At 28.5% G+C, this 18,872-nt stretch overlaps 6 non-coding genes across 6 annotated transcripts; all 6 read right to left on the bottom strand.

The window, feature by feature from the left end:
* Positions 1-1,459: 1,459 nt before the first annotated feature.
* TRNAC-GCA (transfer RNA cysteine (anticodon GCA)) lies at positions 1,460-1,531 on the bottom strand. Its single transcript has one exon. It is a non-coding gene; the product is annotated as a tRNA-Cys (tRNA).
* Positions 1,532-8,581: 7,050 nt separating this feature from the next.
* TRNAC-GCA (transfer RNA cysteine (anticodon GCA)) lies at positions 8,582-8,653 on the bottom strand. Its single transcript has one exon. It is a non-coding gene; the product is annotated as a tRNA-Cys (tRNA).
* An 878-nt stretch (positions 8,654-9,531) lies between these two features.
* Positions 9,532-9,603, bottom strand: TRNAS-GGA (transfer RNA serine (anticodon GGA)). Its single transcript has one exon. It is a non-coding gene; the product is annotated as a tRNA-Ser (tRNA).
* A 1,352-nt stretch (positions 9,604-10,955) lies between these two features.
* Positions 10,956-11,027, bottom strand: TRNAC-GCA (transfer RNA cysteine (anticodon GCA)). The gene has a single exon. It is a non-coding gene; the product is annotated as a tRNA-Cys (tRNA).
* Positions 11,028-12,861: 1,834 nt separating this feature from the next.
* TRNAC-GCA (transfer RNA cysteine (anticodon GCA)) lies at positions 12,862-12,933 on the bottom strand. Its single transcript has one exon. It is a non-coding gene; the product is annotated as a tRNA-Cys (tRNA).
* A 1,357-nt stretch (positions 12,934-14,290) lies between these two features.
* On the bottom strand, positions 14,291-14,362 carry TRNAC-GCA (transfer RNA cysteine (anticodon GCA)). The gene has a single exon. It is a non-coding gene; the product is annotated as a tRNA-Cys (tRNA).
* Between the last annotated feature and the right edge of the window lie 4,510 nt (positions 14,363-18,872).

The raw sequence follows: 18,872 nt of genomic DNA, 5'->3' as shown, positions 1-18,872 counted from the left end.
GAATTATTTGGTTTAAAAAGATTTATCTTCAGGGGGCACTCAGAGTTGAACCAAGGACCTCTTGATCTGCAGTCAAATGCTCTGCCACTGAGCTATACCCCCAAAACTTAAGTAATGCACACTCTTTTTTTTTTTTTTTTTTAAATTACATTAAAGCTATAAGAACTTTACAAAGTTTTACATTGTGATTATTTTTTCTTTCCGATGCATTTTTCTTCTCTAAAAATCTTTAATGAATTCAAAAAGTACAGAAAAATAATCAGGAATTTTTATTTTACAAGTCAATTCTTAGTTTTAGAGTCTTCCAAAGTGCTAAAAGTATCATCTTATAGATTTTTGAAATTGACTTTTTACAGACAACGTTTTTCGACCTTTTGGCTGATTTTTTAAATAGATTTCATATGAAGAAAGCACATCAATATGCATTCAACGTTATATGCCTAAAATGTTTTAATGGATAAACAAGTAATAAAGCAAGAATTATTTGGTTTAAAAAGACTTATCTTCAGGGGGGCACTCGGAGTTGAACCAAGGATCTCTTAATCTGCAGTCAAATGCTCTGCCACTGAGATATACCCCCAAAACTTAAGTAATGCACACTCTTTTTTTTTTTTTTAAATTACATTAAAGCTATAAGAACTTTAGAAAGCTTTACATTGTGATTATTTTTTCTTTCCGATGCATTTTTCTTCTCTAAAAATCTTTAATGAATTCAAAAAGTACAGACAAATAATCAGGAATTTTTATTTTACAAGTCAATTCTTAGTTTTAGAGTCTTCCAAAGTGCTAAAAGTATCATCTTATAGATTTTTTACATTGACTTTTTACAGACAACGTTTTTCGACCTTTTGTCTGATTTTTTAAATAGATTTCATATGAAGAAAGCACATCAATATGCATTCAACGTTATATGCCTAAAATGTTTTAATGGATAAACAAGTAATAAAGATAGAATTATTTGGTTTAAAAAGATTTATCTTCAGGGGGCACTCAGAGTTGAACCAAGGACTTCTTGATCTGCAGTCAAATGCTCTGCCACTGAGCTATACCCCCAAAACTTAAGTAATGCACACTCTTTTTTTTTTTTTTTTTTTAAATTACATTAAAGCTATAAGAACTTTACAAAGTTTTACATTGTGATTATTTTTTCTTTCCGATGCATTTTTCTTCTCTAAAAATCTTTAATGAATTCAAAAAGTACAGAAAAATAATCAGGAATTTTTATTTTACAAGTCAATTCTTAGTTTTAGAGTCTTCCAAAGTGCTAAAAGTATCATCTTATAGATTTTTTAAATTGACTTTTTACAGACAACGTTTTTCGACCTTTTGGCTGATTTTTTAAATAGATTTCATATGAAGAAAGCACATCAATATGCATTCAACGTTATATGCCTAAAATGCTTTAATGGATAAACAAGTAATAAAGCTAGAATTATTTGGTTTAAAAAGATTTATCTTCAGGGGGCACTCGGAGTTGAACCAAGGACCTCTTGATCTGCAGTCAAATGCTCTGCCACTGAGCTATACCCCCAAAACTTAAGTAATGCACACTCTTTTTTTTTTTTTTTTTTAAATTACATTAAAGCTATAAGAACTTTACAAAGTTTTACATTGTGATTATTTTTTCTTTCCGATGCATTTTTCTTCTCTAAAAATCTTTAATGAATTCAAAAAGTACAAACAAATAATCAGGAATTTTTATTTTACAAGTCAATTCTTAGTTTTAGAGTCTTCCAAAGTGCTAAAAGTATCATCTTATAGATTTTTTAAATTGACTTTATACAGTCAACGTTTTTCGACCTTTTGGCTGATTTTTTAAATAGATTTCATATGAAGAAAGCACATCAATATGCATTCAACGTTATATGCCTAAAATGTTTTAATGGATAAACAAGTAATAAAGCAAGAATTATTTGGTTTAAAAAGATTTATCTTCAGGGGGGCACTCGGAGTTGAACCAAGGATCTCTTAATCTGCAGTCAAATGCTCTGCCACTGAGATATACCCCCAAAACTTAAGTAATGCACACTCTTTTTTTTTTTTTTTAAATTACATTAAAGCTATAAGAACTTTAGAAAGCTTTACATTGTGATTATTTTTTCTTTCCGATGCATTTTTCTTCTCTAAAAATCTTTAATGAATTCAAAAAGTACAGACAAATAATCAGGAATTTTTATTTTACAAGTCAATTCTTAGTTTTAGAGTATCCAAAGTGCTAAAAGTATCATCTTATAGATTTTTTACATTGACTTTTTACAGACAACGTTTTTCGACCTTTTGTCTGATTTTTTAAATAGATTTCATATGAAGAAAGCACATCAATATGCATTCAACGTTATATGCCTAAAATGTTTTAATGGATAAACAAGTAATAAAGATAGAATTATTTGGTTTAAAAAGATTTATCTTCAGGGGGCACTCAAAGTTGAACCAAAGACCTCTGAATCTGCAGTCAAATGCTCTGCCACTGAGCTATACCCCCAAAACTTAAGTAATGCACACTCTTTTTTTTTTTTTTTTAAATTACATTAAAGCTATAAGAACTTTACAAAGTTTTACATTGTGATTATTTTTTCTTTCCGTTGCATTTTTCTTCTCTAAAAATCTTTAATGAATTCAAAAAGTACAGAAAAATAATCAGGAATTTTTATTTTACAAGTCAATTCTTAGTTTTAGAGTCTTCCAAAGTGCTAAAAGTATCATCTTATAGATTTTTTACATTGACTTTTTACAGACAACGTTTTTCGACCTTTTGTCTGATTTTTTAAATAGATTTCATATGAAGAAAGCACATCAATATGCATTCAACGTTATATGCCTAAAATGTTTTAATGGATAAACAAGTAATAAAGATAGAATTATTTGGTTTAAAAAGATTTATCTTCAGGGGGCACTCAGAGTTGAACCAAGGAACTCTTGATCTGCAGTCAAATGCTCTGCCACTGAGCTATACCCCCAAAACTTAAGTAATGCACACTCTTTTTTTTTTTTTTTTTTAAATTACATTAAAGCTATAAGAACTTTACAAAGTTTTACATTGTGATTATTTTTTCTTTCCGATGCATTTTTCTTCTCTAAAAATCTTTAATGAATTCAAAAAGTACAGAAAAATAATCAGGAATTTTTATTTTACAAGTCAATTCTTAGTTTTAGAGTCTTCCAAAGTGCTAAAAGTATCATCTTATAGATTTTTTAAATTGACTTTATACAGACAACGTTTTTCGACCTTTTGGCTGATTTTTTAAATAGATTTCATATGAAGAAAGCACATCAATATGCATTCAACGTTATATGCCTAAAATGTTTTAATGGATAAACAAGTAATAAAGCAAGAATTACTTGGTTTAAAAAGATTTATCTTCAGGGGGGCACTCGGAGTTGAACCAAGGATCTCTTAATCTGCAGTCAAATGCTCTGCCACTGAGATATACCCCCAAAACTTAAGTAATGCACACTCTTTTTTTTTTTTTTTAAATTACATTAAAGCTATAAGAACTTTAGAAAGCTTTACATTGTGATTATTTTTTCTTTCCGATGCATTTTTCTTCTCTAAAAATCTTTAATGAATTCAAAAAGTACAGACAAATAATCAGGAATTTTTATTTTACAAGTCAATTCTTAGTTTTAGAGTATCCAAAGTGCTAAAAGTATCATCTTATAGATTTTTTACATTGACTTTTTACAGACAACGTTTTTCGACCTTTTGTCTGATTTTTTAAATAGATTTCATATGAAGAAAGCACATCAATATGCATTCAACGTTATATGCCTAAAATGTTTTAATGGATAAACAAGTAATAAAGATAGAATTATTTGGTTTAAAAAGATTTATCTTCAGGGGGCACTCAGAGTTGAACCAAAGACCTCTTAATCTGCAGTCAAATGCTCTGCCACTGAGCTATACCCCCAAAACTTAAGTAATGCACACTCTTTTTTTTTTTTTTTTAAATTACATTAAAGCTATAAGAACTTTACAAAGTTTTACATTGTGATTATTTTTTCTTTCCGTTGCATTTTTCTTCTCTAAAAATCTTTAATGAATTCAAAAAGTACAGAAAAATAATCAGGAATTTTTATTTTACAAGTCAATTCTTAGTTTTAGAGTCTTCCAAAGTGCTAAAAGTATCATCTTATAGATTTTTTACATTGACTTTTTACAGACAACGTTTTTCGACCTTTTGTCTGATTTTTTAAATAGATTTCATATGAAGAAAGCACATCAATATGCATTCAACGTTATATGCCTAAAATGTTTTAATGGATAAACAAGTAATAAAGATAGAATTATTTGGTTTAAAAAGATTTATCTTCAGGGGGCACTCAGAGTTGAACCAAGGACCTCTTGATCTGCAGTCAAATGCTCTGCCACTGAGCTATACCCCCAAAACTTAAGTAATGCACACTCTTTTTTTTTTTTTTTTTTAAATTACATTAAAGCTATAAGAACTTTACAACATTTTACATTGTGATTATTTTTTCTTTCCGATGCATTTTTCTTCTCTAAAAATCTTTAATGAATTCAAAAAGTACAGAAAAATAATCAGGAATTTTTATTTTACAAGTCAATTCTTAGTTTTAGAGTCTTCCAAAGTGCTAAAAGTATCATCTTATAGATTTTTTAAATTGACTTTATACAGACAACGTTTTTCGACCTTTTGGCTGATTTTTTAAATAGATTTCATATGAAGAAAGCACATCAATATGCATTCAACGTTATATGCCTAAAATGTTTTAATGGATAAACAAGTAATAAAGCAAGAATTACTTGGTTTAAAAAGATTTATCTTCAGGGGGGCACTCGGAGTTGAACCAAGGATCTCTTAATCTGCAGTCAAATGCTCTGCCACTGAGATATACCCCCAAAACTTAAGTAATGCACACTCTTTTTTTTTTTTTTTAAATTACATTAAAGCTATAAGAACTTTAGAAAGCTTTACATTGTGATTATTTTTTCTTTCCGATGCATTTTTCTTCTCTAAAAATCTTTAATGAATTCAAAAAGTACAGACAAATAATCAGGAATTTTTATTTTACAAGTCAATTCTTAGTTTTAGAGTATCCAAAGTGCTAAAAGTATCATCTTATAGATTTTTTACATTGACTTTTTACAGACAACGTTTTTCGACCTTTTGTCTGATTTTTTAAATAGATTTCATATGAAGAAAGCACATCAATATGCATTCAACGTTATATGCCTAAAATGTTTTAATGGATAAACAAGTAATAAAGATAGAATTATTTGGTTTAAAAAGATTTATCTTCAGGGGGCACTCAGAGTTGAACCAAAGACCTCTGAATCTGCAGTCAAATGCTCTGCCACTGAGCTATACCCCCAAAACTTAAGTAATGCACACTCTTTTTTTTTTTTTTTTAAATTACATTAAAGCTATAAGAACTTTACAAAGTTTTACATTGTGATTATTTTTTCTTTCCGTTGCATTTTTCTTCTCTAAAAATCTTTAATGAATTCAAAAAGTACAGAAAAATAATCAGGAATTTTTATTTTACAAGTCAATTCTTAGTTTTAGAGTCTTCCAAAGTGCTAAAAGTATCATCTTATAGATTTTTTACATTGACTTTTTACAGACAACGTTTTTCGACCTTTTGTCTGATTTTTTAAATAGATTTCATATGAAGAAAGCACATCAATATGCATTCAACGTTATATGCCTAAAATGTTTTAATGGATAAACAAGTAATAAAGATAGAATTATTTGGTTTAAAAAGATTTATCTTCAGGGGGCACTCAGAGTTGAACCAAGGAACTCTTGATCTGCAGTCAAATGCTCTGCCACTGAGCTATACCCCCAAAACTTAAGTAATGCACACTCTTTTTTTTTTTTTTTTTTAAATTACATTAAAGCTATAAGAACTTTACAAAGTTTTACATTGTGATTATTTTTTCTTTCCGATGCATTTTTCTTCTCTAAAAATCTTTAATGAATTCAAAAAGTACAGAAAAATAATCAGGAATTTTTATTTTACAAGTCAATTCTTAGTTTTAGAGTCTTCCAAAGTGCTAAAAGTATCATCTTATAGATTTTTTAAATTGACTTTATACAGACAACGTTTTTCGACCTTTTGGCTGATTTTTTAAATAGATTTCATATGAAGAAAGCACATCAATATGCATTCAACGTTATATGCCTAAAATGTTTTAATGGATAAACAAGTAATAAAGCAAGAATTACTTGGTTTAAAAAGATTTATCTTCAGGGGGGCACTCGGAGTTGAACCAAGGATCTCTTAATCTGCAGTCAAATGCTCTGCCACTGAGATATACCCCCAAAACTTAAGTAATGCACACTCTTTTTTTTTTTTTTTAAATTACATTAAAGCTATAAGAACTTTAGAAAGCTTTACATTGTGATTATTTTTTCTTTCCGATGCATTTTTCTTCTCTAAAAATCTTTAATGAATTCAAAAAGTACAGACAAATAATCAGGAATTTTTATTTTACAAGTCAATTCTTAGTTTTAGAGTATCCAAAGTGCTAAAAGTATCATCTTATAGATTTTTTACATTGACTTTTTACAGACAACGTTTTTCGACCTTTTGTCTGATTTTTTAAATAGATTTCATATGAAGAAAGCACATCAATATGCATTCAACGTTATATGCCTAAAATGTTTTAATGGATAAACAAGTAATAAAGATAGAATTATTTGGTTTAAAAAGATTTATCTTCAGGGGGCACTCAGAGTTGAACCAAAGACCTCTTAATCTGCAGTCAAATGCTCTGCCACTGAGCTATACCCCCAAAACTTAAGTAATGCACACTCTTTTTTTTTTTTTTTTAAATTACATTAAAGCTATAAGAACTTTACAAAGTTTTACATTGTGATTATTTTTTCTTTCCGTTGCATTTTTCTTCTCTAAAAATCTTTAATGAATTCAAAAAGTACAGAAAAATAATCAGGAATTTTTATTTTACAAGTCAATTCTTAGTTTTAGAGTCTTCCAAAGTGCTAAAAGTATCATCTTATAGATTTTTTACATTGACTTTTTACAGACAACGTTTTTCGACCTTTTGTCTGATTTTTTAAATAGATTTCATATGAAGAAAGCACATCAATATGCATTCAACGTTATATGCCTAAAATGTTTTAATGGATAAACAAGTAATAAAGATAGAATTATTTGGTTTAAAAAGATTTATCTTCAGGGGGCACTCAGAGTTGAACCAAGGACCTCTTGATCTGCAGTCAAATGCTCTGCCACTGAGCTATACCCCCAAAACTTAAGTAATGCACACTCTTTTTTTTTTTTTTTTTTAAATTACATTAAAGCTATAAGAACTTTACAAAGTTTTACATTGTGATTATTCTTTCTTTCCGATGCATTTTTCTTCTCTAAAAATCTTTAATGAATTCAAAAAGTACAGAAAAATAATCAGGAATTTTTATTTTACAAGTCAATTCTTAGTTTTAGAGTCTTCCAAAGTGCTAAAAGTATCATCTTATAGATTTTTTAAATTGACTTTATACAGACAACGTTTTTCGACCTTTTGGCTGATTTTTTAAATAGATTTCATATGAAGAAAGCACATCAATATGCATTCAACGTTATATGCCTAAAATGTTTTAATGGATAAACAAGTAATAAAGCAAGAATTACTTGGTTTAAAAAGATTTATCTTCAGGGGGGCACTCGGAGTTGAACCAAGGATCTCTTAATCTGCAGTCAAATGCTCTGCCACTGAGATATACCCCCAAAACTTAAGTAATGCACACTCTTTTTTAAATTACATTAAAGCTATAAGAACTTTAGAAAGCTTTACATTGTGATTATTTTTTCTTTCCGATGCATTTTTCTTCTCTAAAAATCTTTAATGAATTCAAAAAGTACAGACAAATAATCAGGAATTTTTATTTTACAAGTCAATTCTTAGTTTTAGAGTATCCAAAGTGCTAAAAGTATCATCTTATAGATTTTTTACATTGACTTTTTACAGACAACGTTTTTCGACCTTTTGTCTGATTTTTTAAATAGATTTCATATGAAGAAAGCACATCAATATGCATTCAACGTTATATGCCTAAAATGTTTTAATGGATAAACAAGTAATAAACATAGAATTATTTGGTTTAAAAAGATTTATCTTCAGGGGGCACTCAGAGTTGAACCAAAGACCTCTTAATCTGCAGTCAAATGCTCTGCCACTGAGCTATACCCCCAAAACTTAAGTAATGCACACTCTTTTTTTTTTTTTTTTTAAATTACATTAAAGCTATAAGAACTTTACAAAGTTTTACATTGTGATTATTTTTTCTTTCCGATGCATTTTTCTTCTCTAAAAATCTTTAATGAATTCAAAATGTACAGAAAAATAATCAGGAACTTTTATTTTACAAGTCAATTCTTAGTTTTAGAGTCTTCCAAAGTGCTAAAAGTATCATCTTATAGATTTTTTAAATTGACTTTTTACAGACAACGTTTTTCGACATTTTGGCTGATTTTTTAAATAGATTTCATATGAAGAAAGCACATCAATATGCATTCAACGTTATATGCCTAAAATGCTTTAATGGATAAACAAGTAATAAAGCTAGAATTATTTGGTTTAAAAAGATTTATCTTCAGGGGGCACTCGGAGTTGAACCAAGGACCTCTTGATCTGCAGTCAAATGCTCTGCCACTGAGCTATACCCCCAAAACTTAAGTAATGCACACTCTTTTTTTTTTTTTTTTTTTAAATTACATTAAAGCTATAAGAACTTTACAAAGTTTTACATTGTGATTATTTTTTCTTTCCGATGCATTTTTCTTCTCTAAAAATCTTTAATGAATTCAAAAAGTACAGACAAATAATCAGGAATTTTTATTTTCCAAGTCACTTCTTAGTTTTAGAGTCTTCCAAAGTGCTAAAAGTATCATCTTATAGATTTTTTACATTGACTTTTTACAGACAACGTTTTTCGACCTTTTGGCTGATTTTTTAAATAGATTTCATATGAAGAAAGCACATAAATATGCATTCAACGTTATATGCCTAAAATGTTTTAATGGATAAACAAGTAATAAAGCTAGAATTATTTGGTTTAAAAAGATTTATCTTCAGGGGGCACTCGGAGTTGAACCAAGGACCTCTTAATCTGCAGTCAAATGCTCTGCCACTGAGCTATACCCCCAAAACTTAAATAATGCACCCACTTTTTTTTTTTTTTAATTACATTAAAGCTATAAGAACTTTACAAAGTTTTACATTGTGATTATTTTTTCTTTCCGATGCATTTTTCTTCTCTAAAAATCTTTAATGAATTCAAAAAGTACAGACAAATAATCAGGAATTTTTATTTTACAAGTCACTTTTTAGTTTTAGAGTCTTCCAAAGTGCTAAAAGTATCATCTTATAGATTTTTTACATTGACTTTTTACAGACAACGTTTTTCGACCTTTTGGCTGATTTTTTAAATAGATTTCATATGAAGAAAGCACATCAATATGCATTCAACATTATATGCCTAAAATGTTTTAATGGATAAACAAGTAATAAAGCTAGAATTATTTGGTTTAAAAAGATTTATCTTCAGGGGGCACTCGGAGTTGAACCAAGGACCTCTTAATCTCCAGTCAAATGCTCTGCCACTGAGCTATACCCCCAAAACTTAAAAAATGCACCCTCTTTTTTTTTTTTTTTAATTACATTAAAGCTATAAGAACTTTACAAAGTTTTACATTGTGATTATTTTTTCTTTCCGATGCATTTTTCTTCTCTAAAAATCTTTAATGAATTCAAAAAGTACAGACAAATAATCAGGAATTTTTATTTTACAAGTCAATTCTTAGTTTTAGAGTCTTCCAAAGTGCTAAAAGTATCATCTTATAGATTTTTTACAATAACTTTTTACAGACAACGTTTTTCGACCTTTTGGCTGATTTTTTAAATAGATTTCATATGAAGAAAGCACATCAATATGCATTCAACGTTATATGCCTAAAATGTTTTAATGGATAAACAAGTAATAAAGCAAGAATTATTTGGTTTAAAAAGATTTATCTTCAGGGGGGCACTCGGAGTTGAACCAAGGATCTCTTAATCTGCAGTCAAATGCTCTGCCACTGAGATATACCCCCAAAACTTAAGTAATGCACACTCCTTTTTTTTTTTTTTTAAATTACATTAAAGCTATAAGAACTTTAGAAAGCTTTACATTGTGATTATTTTTTCTTTCCGATGCATTTTTCTTCTCTAAAAATCTTTAATGAATTCAAAAAGTACAGACAAATACTCAGGAATTTTTATTTTACAAGTCAATTCTTAGTTTTAGAGTCTTCCAAAGTGCTAAAAGTATCATCTTATAGATTTTTTACATTGACTTTTTACAGACAACGTTTTTCGACCTTTTGTCTGATTTTTTAAATAGATTTCATATGAAGAAAGCACATCAATATGCATTCAACGTTATATGCCTAAAATGTTTTAATGGATAAACAAGTAATAAAGATAGAATTATTTGGTTTAAAAAGATTTATCTTCAGGGGGCACTCAGAGTTGAACCAAGGACCTCTTGATCTGCAGTCAAATGCTCTGACACTGAGCTATACCCCCAAAACTTAAGTAATGCACACTCTTTTTTTTTTTTTTTTAAATTACATTAAAGCTATAAGAACTTTACAAAGTTTTACATTGTGATTATTTTTTCTTTCCGATGCATTTTTCTTCTCTAAAAATCTTTAATGAATTCAAAAAGTACAGAAAAATAATCAGGAATTTTTATTTTACAAGTCAATTCTTAGTTTTAGAGTCTTCCAAAGTGCTAAAAGTATCATCTTATAGATTTTTTAAATTGACTTTTTACAGACAACGTTTTTCGACATTTTGGCTGATTTTTTAAATAGATTTCATATGAAGAAAGCACATCAATATGCATTCAACGTTATATGCCTAAAATGCTTTAATGGATAAACAAGTAATAAAGCTAGAATTATTTGGTTTAAAAAGATTTATCTTCAGGGGGCACTCGGAGTTGAACCAAGGACCTCTTGATCTGCAGTCAAATGCTCTGCCACTGAGCTATACCCCCAAAACTTAAGTAATGCACACTCTTTTTTTTTTTTTTTTTTAAATTACATTAAAGCTATAAGAACTTTACAAAGTTTTACATTGTGATTATTTTTTCTTTCCGATGCATTTTTCTTCTCTAAAAATCTTTAATGAATTCAAAAAGTACAGACAAATAATCAGGAATTTTTATTTTCCAAGTCACTTCTTAGTTTTAGAGTCTTCCAAAGTGCTAAAAGTATCATCTTATAGATTTTTTACATTGACTTTTTACAGACAACGTTTTTCGACCTTTTGGCTGATTTTTTAAATAGATTTCATATGAAGAAAGCACATAAATATGCATTCAACGTTATATGCCTAAAATGTTTTAATGGATAAACAAGTAATAAAGCTAGAATTATTTGGTTTAAAAAGATTTATCTTCAGGGGGCACTCGGAGTTGAACCAAGGACCTCTTAATCTGCAGTCAAATGCTCTGCCACTGAGCTATACCCCCAAAACTTAAGTAATGCACCCACTTTTTTTTTTTTTTTTTTAATTACATTAAAGCTATAAGAACTTTACAAAGTTTTACATTGTGATTATTTTTTCTTTCCGATGCATTTTTCTTCTCTAAAAATCTTTAATGAATTCAAAAAGTACAGACAAATAATCAGGAATTTTTATTTTACAAGTCAATTCTTAGTTTTAGAGTCTTCCAAAGTGCTAAAAGTATCATCTTATAGATTTTTTACAATAACTTTTTACAGACAACGTTTTTCGACCTTTTGGCTGATTTTTTAAATAGATTTCATATGAAGAAAGCACATCAATATGCATTCAACGTTATATGCCTAAAATGTTTTAATGGATAAACAAGTAATAAAGCAAGAATTATTTGGTTTAAAAAGATTTATCTTCAGGGGGGCACTCGGAGTTGAACCAAGGATCTCTTAATCTGCAGTCAAATGCTCTGCCACTGAGATATACCCCCAAAACTTAAGTAATGCACACTCTTTTTTTTTTTTTTTTAAATTACATTAAAGCTATAAGAACTTTAGAAAGCTTTACATTGTGATTATTTTTTCTTTCCGATGCATTTTTCTTCTCTAAAAATCTTTAATGAATTCAAAAAGTACAGACAAATACTCAGGAATTTTTATTTTACAAGTCAATTCTTAGTTTTAGAGTCTTCCAAAGTTCTAAAAGTATCATCTTATAGATTTTTTACGTTGACTTTTTACAGACAACGTTTTTCGACCTTTTGTCTGATTTTTTAAATAGATTTCATATGAAGAAAGCACATCAATATGCATTCAACATTATATGCCTAAAATGTTTTAATGGATAAACAAGTAATAAAGATAGAATTATTTGGTTTAAAAAGATTTATCTTCAGGGGGCACTCAGAGTTGAACCAAGGACCTCTTGATCTGCAGTCAAATGCTCTGACACTGAGCTATACCCCCAAAACTTAAGTAATGCACACTCTTTTTTTTTTTTTTTTTTTAATTACATTAAAGCTATAAGAACTTTACAAAGTTTTACATTGTGATTATTTTTTCTTTCCGATGCATTTTTCTTCTCTAAAAATCTTTAATGAATTCAAAAAGTACAGAAAAATAATCAGGAATTTTTATTTTACAAGTCAATTCTTAGTTTTAGAGTCTTCCAAAGTGCTAAAAGTATCATCTTATAGATTTTTTAAATTGACTTTTTACAGACAACGTTTTTCGACATTTTGGCTGATTTTTTAAATAGATTTCATATGAAGAAAGCACATCAATATGCATTCAACGTTATATGCCTAAAATGCTTTAATGGATAAACAAGTAATAAAGCTAGAATTATTTGGTTTAAAAAGATTTATCTTCAGGGGGCACTCGGAGTTGAACCAAGGACCTCTTGATCTGCAGTCAAATGCTCTGCCACTGAGCTATACCCCCAAAACTTAAGTAATGCACACTCTTTTTTTTTTTTTTTTTTAAATTACATTAAAGCTATAAGAACTTTACAAAGTTTTACATTGTGATTATTTTTTCTTTCCGATGCATTTTTCTTCTCTAAAAATCTTTAATGAATTCAAAAAGTACAGACAAATAATCAGGAATTTTTATTTTACAAGTCAATTCTTAGTTTTAGAGTCTTCCAAAGTGCTAAAAGTATCATCTTATAGATTTTTTACAATAACTTTTTACAGACAACGTTTTTCGACCTTTTGGCTGATTTTTTAAATAGATTTCATATGAAGAAAGCACATCAATATGCATTCAACGTTATATGCCTAAAATGTTTTAATGGATAAACAAGTAATAAAGCAAGAATTATTTGGTTTAAAAAGATTTATCTTCAGGGGGGCACTCGGAGTTGAACCAAGGATCTCTTAATCTGCAGTCAAATGCTCTGCCACTGAGATATACCCCCAAAACTTAAGTAATGCACACTCTTTTTTTTTTTTTTTTAAATTACATTAAAGCTATAAGAACTTTAGAAAGCTTTACATTGTGATTATTTTTTCTTTCCGATGCATTTTTCTTCTCTAAAAATCTTTAATGAATTCAAAAAGTACAGACAAATACTCAGGAATTTTTATTTTACAAGTCAATTCTTAGTTTTAGAGTCTTCCAAAGTTCTAAAAGTATCATCTTATAGATTTTTTACATTGACTTTTTACAGACAACGTTTTTCGACCTTTTGTCTGATTTTTTAAATAGCTTTCATATGAAGAAAGCACATCAATATGCATTCAACGTTATATGCCTAAAATATTTTAATGGATAAACAAGTAATAAAGATAGAATTATTTGGTTTAAAAAGATTTATCTTCAGGGGGCACTCAGAGTTGAACCAAGGACCTCTTGATCTGCAGTCAAATGCTCTGACACTGAGCTATACCCCCAAAACTTAAGTAATGCACACTCTTTTTTTTTTTTTTTTTAAATTACATTAAAGCTATAAGAACTTTACAAAGTTTTACATTGTGATTATTTTTTCTTTCCGATGCATTTTTCTTCTCTAAAAATCTTTAATGAATTCAAAAAGTACAGAAAAATAATCAGGAATTTTTATTTTACAAGTCAATTCTTAGTTTTAGAGTCTTCCAAAGTGCTAAAAGTATCATCTTATAGATTTTTTAAATTGACTTTTTACAGACAACGTTTTTCGACATTTTGGCTGATTTTTTAAATAGATTTCATATGAAGAAAGCACATCAATATGCATTCAACGTTATATGCCTAAAATGCTTTAATGGATAAACAAGTAATAAAGCTAGAATTATTTGGTTTTAAAAGATTTATCTTCAGGGGGCACTCGGAGTTGAACCAAGGACCTCTTGATCTGCAGTCAAATGCTCTGCCACTGAGCTATACCCCCAAAACTTAAGTAATGCACACTCTTTTTTTTTTTTTTTTTTAAATTACATTAAAGCTATAAGAACTTTACAAAGTTTTACATTGTGATTATTTTTTCTTTCCGATGCATTTTTCTTCTCTAAAAATCTTTAATGAATTCAAAAAGTACAGACAAATAATCAGGAATTTTTATTTTCCAAGTCACTTCTTAGTTTTAGAGTCTTCCAAAGTGCTAAAAGTATCATCTTATAGATTTTTTACATTGACTTTTTACAGACAACGTTTTTCGACCTTTTGGCTGATTTTTTAAATAGATTTCATATGAAGAAAGCACATCAATATGCATTCAACGTTATATGCCTAAAATGTTTTAATGGATAAACAAGTAATAAAGCTAGAATTATTTGGTTTAAAAAGATTTATCTTCAGGGGGCACTCGGATTTGAACCAAGGACCTCTTAATCTGCAGTCAAATGCCCTGCCACTGAGCTATACCCCCAAAACTTAAGTAATGCACCCTCTTTTTTTTTTTTTTTTTTTTTTTTTAATTACATTAAAGCTATAAGAACTTTACAAAGTTTTACATTGTGATTATTTTTTCTTTCCGATGCATTTTTCTTCTCTAAAAATCTTTAATGAATTAAAAAAGTACAGACAAATAATCAGGAATTTTTATTTTACAAGTCACTTCTTAGTTTTAGAGTCTTCCAAAGTGCTAAAAGTATCATCTTATAGATTTTTTACATTGACTTTTTACAGACAACGTTTTTCGACCTTTTGGCTGATTTTTTAAATAGATTTCATATGAAGAAAGCACATCAATATGCATTCAACGTTATATGCCTAAAATGTTTTAATGGATAAACAAGTAATAAAGCTAGAATTATTTGGTTTAAAAAGATTTATCTTCAGGGGGCACTCGGAGTTGAACCAAGGACCTCCTAATCTGCAGTCAAATGCTCTGCCACTGAGCTATACCCCCAAAACTTAAGTAATGCACCCTCTTTTTTTTTTTTTTTTAATTACATTAAAGCTATAAGAACTTTACAAAGTTTTACATTGTGATTATTTTTTCTTTCCGATGCATTTTTCTTCTCTAAAAATCTTTAATGAATACAAAAAGTACAAACAAATAATCAGGAATTTTTATTTTACAAGTCAATTCTTAGTTTTAGAGTCTTCCAAAGTGCTAAAAGTATCATCTTATAGATTTTTTACAATAACTTTTTACAGACAACGTTTTTCGACCTTTTGGCTGATTTTTTAAATAGATTTCATATGAAGAAAGCACATCAATATGCATTCAACGTTATATGCCTAAAATGTTTTAATGGATAAACAAGTAATAAAGCAAGAATTATTTGGTTTAAAAAGATTTATCTTCAGGGGGGCACTCGGAGTTGAACCAAGGATCTCTTAATCTGCAGTCAAATGCTCTGCCACTGAGATATACCCCCAAAACTTAAGTAATGCACACTCTTTTTTTTTTTTTTTAAATTACATTAAAGCTATAAGAACTTTAGAAAGCTTTACATTGTGATTATTTTTTCTTTCCGATGCATTTTTCTTCTCTAAAAATCTTTAATGAATACAAAAAGTACAAACAAATAATCAGGAATTTTTATTTTACAAGTCAATTCTTAGTTTTAGAGTCTTCCAAAGTGCTAAAAGTATCATCTTATAGATTTTTTACAATAACTTTTTACAGACAACGTTTTTCGACCTTTTGGCTGATTTTTTAAATAGATTTCATATGAAGAAAGCACATCAATATGCATTCAACGTTATATGCCTAAAATGTTTTAATAGATAAACAAGTAATAAAGCAAGAATTATTTGGTTTAAAAAGATTTATCTTCAGGGGGGCACTCGGAGTTGAACCAAGGATCTCTTAATCTGCAGTCAAATGCTCTGCCACTGAGATATACCCCCAAAACTTAAGTAATGCACACTCTTTTTTTTTTTTTTTTAAATTACATTAAAGCTATAAGAACTTTAGAAAGCTTTACATTGTGATTATTTTTTCTTTCCGATGCATTTTTCTTCTCTAAAAATCTTTAATGAATTCAAAAAGTACAGACAAATAATCAGGAATTTTTATTTTACAAGTCAATTCTTAGTTTTAGAGTCTTCCAAAGTGCTAAAAGTATCATCTTATAGATTTTTTACATTGACTTTTTACAGACGTTTTTCGACCTTTTGTCTGATTTTTTAAATAGATTTCATATGAAGAAAGCACATCAATATGCATTCAACGTTATATGCCTAAAATGTTTTAATGGATAAACAAGTAATAAAGATAGAATTATTTGGTTTAAAAAGATTTATCTTCAGGGGGCACTCGGAGTTGAACCAAGGATCTCTTAATCTGCAGTCAAATGCTCTGCCACTGAGATATACCCCCAAAACTTAAGTAATGAAAACTCTTTTTTTTTTTTTTTTAAATTACATTAAAGCTATAAGAACTTTAGAAAGCTTTACATTGTGATTATTTTTTCTTTCCGATGCATTTTTCTTCTCTAAAAATCTTTAATGAATTCAAAAAGTACAGACAAATAATCAGGAATTTTTATTTTACAAGTCAATTCTTAGTTTTAGAGTCTTCCAAAGTGCTAAAAGTATCATCTTATAGATTTTTTACATTGACTTTTTACAGACAACGTTTTTCGACCTTTTGTCTGATTTTTTAAATAGATTTCATATGAAGAAAGCACATCAATATGCATTCAACGATATATGCCTAAAATGTTTTAATGGATAAACAAGTAATAAAGCTAGAATTATTTGGTTTAAAAAGATTTATCTTCAGGGGGCACTCGGAGTTGAACCAAGGACCTCTTAATCTGCAGTCAAATGCTCTGCCACTGAGCTATACCCCCAAAACTTAAGTAATGCACCCTCTTTTTTTTTTTTTTTTTTTTTTAATAACATTAAAGCTATAAGAACTTTACAAAGTTTTACATTGTGATTATTTTTTCTTTCCGATGCATTTTTCTTCTCTAAAAATCTTTAATGAATTAAAAAAGTACAGACAAATAATCAGGAATTTTTATTTTACAAGTCACTTCTTAGTTTTAGAGTCTTCCAAAGTGCTAAAAGTATCATCTTATAGATTTTTTACATTGACTTTTTACAGACAACGTTTTTCGACCTTTTGGCTGATTTTTTAAATAGATTTCATATGAAGAAAGCACATCAATATGCATTCAACGTTATATGCCTAAAATGTTTTAATGGATAAACAAGTAATAAAGCTAGAATTATTTGGTTTAAAAAGATTTATCTTCAGGGGGCACTCGGAGTTGAACCAAGGACCTCCTAATCTGCAGTCAAATGCTCTGCCACTGAGCTATACCCCCAAAACTTAAGTAATGCACACTCTTTTTTTTTTTTTTTAAATCACATTAAAGCTATAAGAACTTTAGAAAGCTTTACATTGTGATTATTTTTTCTTTCCAATGCATTTTTCTTCTCTAAAAATCTTTAATGAATACAAAAAGTACAAACAAATAATCAGGAATTTTTATTTTACAAGTCAATTCTTAGTTTTAGAGTCTTCCAAAGTGCTAAAAGTATCATCTTATAGATTTTTTACAATAACTTTTTACAGACAACGTTTTTCGACCTTTTGTCTGATTTTTTAAATAGATTTCATATGAAGAAAGCACATCAATATGCATTCAACGTTATATGCCTAAAATGTTTTAATGGATAAACAAGTAATAAAGCAAGAATTATTTGGTTTAAAAAGATTTATCTTCAGGGGGGCACTCGGAGTTGAACCAAGGATCTCTTAATCTGCAGTCAAATGCTCTGCCACTGAGATATACCCCCAAAACTTAAGTAATGCACACTCTTTTTTTTTTTTTTTTAAATTACATTAAAGCTATAAGAACTTTAGAAAGCTTTACATTGTGATTATTTTTTCTTTCCGATGCATTTTTCTTCTCTAAAAATCTTTAATGAATTCAAAAAGTACAGACAAATAATCAGGAATTTTTATTTTACAAGTCAATTCTTAGTTTTAGAGTCTTCCAAAGTGCTAAAAGTATCATCTTATAGATTTTTTACATTGACTTTTTACAGACAACGTTTTTCGACCTTTTGTCTGATTTTTTAAATAGATTTCATATGAAGAAAGCACATCAATATGCATTCAACGTTATATGCCTAAAATGTTTTAATGGATAAACAAGTAATAAAGATAGAATTATTTGGTTTAAAAAGATTTATCTTCAGGGGGCACTCGGAGTTGAACCAAGGATCTCTTAATCTGCAGTCAAATGCTCTGCCACTGAGATATACCCCCAAAACTTAAGTAATGAAAACTCTTTTTTTTTTTTTTTTAAATTACATTAAAGCTATAAGAACTTTAGAAAGCTTTACATTGTGATTATTTTTTCTTTCCGATGCATTTTTCTTCTCTAAAAATCTTTAATGAATTCAAAAAGTACAGACAAATAATCAGGAATTTTTATTTTACAAGTCAATTCTTAGTTTTAGAGTCTTCCAAAGTGCTAAAAGTATCATCT

This window comes from Phyllobates terribilis, unplaced genomic scaffold (assembly GCF_046119375.1).
Source record: "Phyllobates terribilis strain yellow unplaced genomic scaffold, ASM4611937v1 Scaffold_1__5_contigs__length_1240528914, whole genome shotgun sequence".
NCBI classification, from domain to species: Eukaryota; Metazoa; Chordata; class Amphibia; order Anura; family Dendrobatidae; genus Phyllobates; species Phyllobates terribilis.
This window is presented reverse-complemented; position numbering and strand designations above follow the sequence as displayed.